This window comes from Symphodus melops, assembly GCF_947650265.1.
Source record: "Symphodus melops genome assembly, chromosome: 10".
Classification (NCBI taxonomy): Eukaryota; Metazoa; Chordata; class Actinopteri; order Labriformes; family Labridae; genus Symphodus; species Symphodus melops.
In genome coordinates, this window is record NC_136700.1 from 1,493,390 (window position 1) to 1,497,650 (window position 4,261).

The 4,261-nt window shown below is 51.9% G+C and overlaps 1 protein-coding gene across 1 annotated transcript in view; it reads right to left on the bottom strand.

Moving 5' to 3' along the window:
• Window positions 1–1,322: 1,322 nt before the first annotated feature.
• The window catches only part of LOC306830515 (SPARC-related modular calcium-binding protein 1-like), a 12,610-nt gene continuing 9,671 nt past the window's right edge, over window positions 1,323–4,261 (bottom strand). Inside the window, exon 11 of the mRNA XM_079354072.1 lies at window positions 1,323–1,694. The gene's annotated coding sequence lies outside the window, so the exon portion shown is untranslated. The remainder of the gene's footprint in view (window positions 1,695–4,261) is intronic.

A 4,261-nucleotide genomic window follows, 5' to 3' on the forward strand; every position in this document is an offset into this window, starting at 1 on the left:
ACCATTACAAGCCCATACATTTAAATGCCTCAGCTCATCTATAATTCATATATAAAACATATAATATAAACAATCCATACTTATCCCCCTCCTCGGCTCGGGGCTCTACCTCCGCTGCCTCCGTCTCAGGAGCATCTGGAGTTATTGTAAAATCTATGGCTGTGCGTTAATGAAATCTATCATCATGTGATGTTCACCGTCTGTTCAACTGAGGCTGGGATTATCAGGGTGTGTCTGGGGAGTGATACAGCGTGTGTGTGTGTGTGTGTGTGTGTGTGTAGGAGCCTCCATCGCCTGCTGGTGGAGCTGCTCTCACTGCTGCCTCAGAGCGACAGCGCCATCTGCTGGTCACAGATATACCACGCCCCCTGCAGCCCCCCCTTCCCCCCCTTCAACCTGCTGGAGGATTTCACGTTTCAATCAGCTGCCTGATTTGAATTGTTTGACTTCTGCTTCTGTTTTGATGTTTTTGATGTTTTTTATGGTGCTTGTAGCACTTTGAGATTTTCTTTTAAAGTTAGTTTTATTCATATTGTGCTGCCTGATGTGTTTTGGCCCACAGTTGACACAGTTCAACGCTCTTTCTTGTCCTTTTGTTTTATCTCTCACATTTATATGACTGTGAAACTAAGTATTTCTGCTTTCCTCCAGCGATGTAAACTTGTTCAAACTGTTTAACGATTTGTGAAAGTTTGAGAATAAGAGGAGCTGAAAGAAGGAGCAGACAGAGAGCGGATCTCACTGAAGGGAGGCAGCTTCATCTTCGACAGATGATTCGACTATTCTTTTTCTGTTTTTTTTAAGGGTCAGTGAAATCGTCCTCGGTGCCCTTTGACCTCTGCAGGTCGTCCTCGGGCTGTTACTGGAGCTTCATGGTGCTTCCTTAGCAGCGGAGGACAAACGGACAGAAACACAGCGTCACGTCTGGACACCACAGAAGAAGAGAACGCCTTGTTGATGTCTCGTCTGATCAAATTAAACTGCAATGATGAACCTGGAAGGGAGCTAATGCATCATGGGAAAGGAAGTTTACGGAGCTGTTATGAGACCTGCTGTGGCTTTATTGTTTCCTGTTGATCTCATTATTTGTTTTGTTGTGAGGCAGCAGATAGGGGAGCTGTTGCCGTGGCAACAGGCGAACTTCCTGTCTGACCGATGAGAGATGACGCGGCTTTAATTGCATCGACTATTACTGTCCGACAACGTGCACGGTGTCACTGCTGAGGCGAATAACAGAGCGCCATTTTATCAACCCAGGCCGATCGTGCCAAGAACAGGAAGTGCAAAAAAAGTGACTTAACATTTATTAAATGTTTCTGAAAATATGTTACATCAATATATTATCACAGTATGAAACGTGGGGAGAGAAAAGAGAAGGGATTAAAGGTAAAGGGTTTGAGATCAGTGAGGGAGAGAGATGAAGAAGAGAACGAGGAGAGGTGAAAGAGAGCGAGTGTTGAATACATGGCAGCAAGGAAAGGAGGTAGATATCATAGGATGGAACAAAAAGGAGGGAGGAGACAAGAGGGCAGGGAAGTGTGCAGTGAAGGAGACGTTAGAAAAAGTCTTGTGAGCGGGGTGAGAGGTGAGCACGCTGTGATTTAACAGAGTTATTATCAGACTGTTGAGAGGTGAGCGTGATGTGGAGCAGACAGAGTTGACCCCGGTCACCAGCTGATTTGTCTCGGTGCTTTCTAGGTGAAAGGAGAGAGAGAGAACAGATTAATAAAAACACAGACAGAAAAACTCCAGCTCTGCTAAAATCTCTGCAGCCGGAGGTCGCTGCTATCTCTCTCCAACACGTTAGGATAACGTCACAACCTCCTCTCTCTCTCTCTGTTCCTCAGGTCGTCTCTCTCTCTCTCTCTCTCTCTCTGCTCCTCAGGTCGTCTCTCTCTCTCTCTCTCTGCTCCTCAGGTCATCTCTCACTCTCTCTCTCTCTCTCTCTCTCTGTTCCTCAGGTCGTCTCTCTCTCTCTCTCTCTGCTCCTCAGGTCATCTCTCTCTCTCTCTCTCTCTCTCTCTCTCTCTCTCTCTCTCTGCTCCTCAGGTCGTCTCTCTCCCTCTCACTCTTTCTGCTTCTCAGGTCGTCTCTCTCTCTCTCTCTCTGCTTCTCAGGTCGTCTCTCTCTCTCTCTCTCTCTCTCTCTCTCTGCTTCTCAGGTCGTCTCTCTCTCTCTCTCTCTCTCTCTCTCTGCTTCTCAGGTCGTCTCTCTCTCTCTCTCTCTCTCTCTCTCTCTCTCTCTCTCTCTGCTCCTCAGGTCGTCTCTCTCTCTCTCTCTCTCTCTCTCTCTCTGCTCCTCAGGTCGTCTCTCTCTCTCTCTCTCTCTCTGCTCCGCCTCTCGCACACCTTCCATGTTTATGTTTCCCTCTCGTCTTATCTCTCTCCTCTGTGGACACCTCGATGAGAAAGCGAAGCAATGTAAACACTCGTCTGATAGGAGGAGGTCAGCTGAGAGGGAAACATCTAGAAGGCAGACTCGATGCACCAACCATGATCAATGAAAGTGGAACATTCATCTGTGTAAACTTGCTGCTGTCGTTGTTTTATTGTGGAGGGGCGGAGGTGGAGGAGGATGCACATACACATCGTCCTGTCGTGTTCTTCATCGCTAAGTTAGACATTTTGGAAATGAAAAGATGAAAGTTTGACGAGTGAAATCTAAGAGGAAAAGTTTGAGGAACTGAACCGGTGAGTTATTCATTTCCACGATGACGTCACGTCGCCTCGGCAGGCCCAAACGTGTAGTGAGGGTCTGCTGGGAACGTCTGGCTGAACCCTCTGTTAGCGAGGTCTTCAACTCCCACCTCCGGACGAGCTTTTCGCAGATCCCGGGGGAGGCTGGGTGCATTGAGTCCGAGTGGACCATGTTCTCCACCTCCATTGTCAAAGCAGCTGCTCGGAGCTGTGGTCGCAGGGTCTCTGGTGCCTGTCGTGGCGGCAATCCCCGAACCCGGTGGTGGACACCGGAAGTAAGGGAGGCCGTCAAGCTGAAGAAGGAGTCCTATCGGGCGCTGCTAGCGCATAGGACTCCTGAGGCAGCTGACGGGTACCGGCAGGCCAGGCGTTCCGCAGCCCGGGCGGTCATGGAGGCAAAAACTCGGGCCTGGGAGGAGTTCGGGGAGGCCATGGAGGAGGACTTTCGGTCGGCCTCGAGGAAATTCTGGCAAACCGTCCGTCGCCTCAGGAGGGGGAAGCAGTGCTTCACCAACACTGTTTACAGTGGAGGTGGGGAGCTGCTGACCTCAACTGGGGATGTCGTCGGACGGTGGAAGGAATACTTCGAGGATCTCCTCAATCCCACCGTCACGTCTCCCACCGAGGGAGCAGAGGCTGAGTTCTCAGAGGTAGACTCGTCTATCACCCAAGCCGAAGTCACCGAGGTAGTTGGCAAGCTCCTTGGTGGCAAGGCTCCGGGGGTGGATGAGATTCGCCCTGAGTATCTTAAGTCGCTGGATGTGCAGGGGCTGTCATGGTTGACACGCCTCTGTAACGTCGCGTGGAGGTCGGGGACAGTGCCTCTGGACTGGCAGACCGGGGTGGTGGTCCCTCTTTTCAAGAAGGGGGACCGGAGGGTGTGTTCCAACTACCGGGGAATCACACTCCTCAGCCTCCCTGGTAAAGTCTATTCCAGGGTTCTGGAGAGGAGGGTCCGGCTGATTGTCGAACCTCGGATCCAAGAGGAACAATGCGGTTTTCGTCCTGGCCGTGGAACACTGGACCAGCTCTACACTCTCCAGCGGGTGCTCGAGGGTTCATGGGAGTTTGCCCAACCAGTCCACATGTGCTTTGTGGATCTGGAGAAGGCATTCGACCGTGTCCCTCGCGGCTCCCTGTGGGGGGTGCTCCGGGAGTATGGGGTTCGGGGCCCTTTGCTAAGGGCGGTCCGGTCCTTGTACAACCGGAGCAGGAGTCTGGTTCGCATTGCCGGCAGTAAGTCGGACCTGTTCCCGGTGCGCGTTGGCCTCCGGCAGGGCTGCCCTTTGTCACCGGTTCTGTTCATTACTTTTATGGACAGAATTTCTAGGCGCAGCCAGGGGCCGGAGGGGGTCCGGTTCGGGGACCACAGGATCTCGTCTCTGCTTTTTGCAGATGATGTGGTCTTGTTGGCTCCATCGAACCCGGACCTCCAGCGTGCACTGGGGCGGTTCGCTAACGAGTGTGAGGCGGCTGGGATGAGGATCAGCACCTCTAAATCTGAGGCCATGGTTCTCGACCGGAAAAAGGTGGTTTGCCCTCTTCGGGTCGGTGGGGAGTCCTTG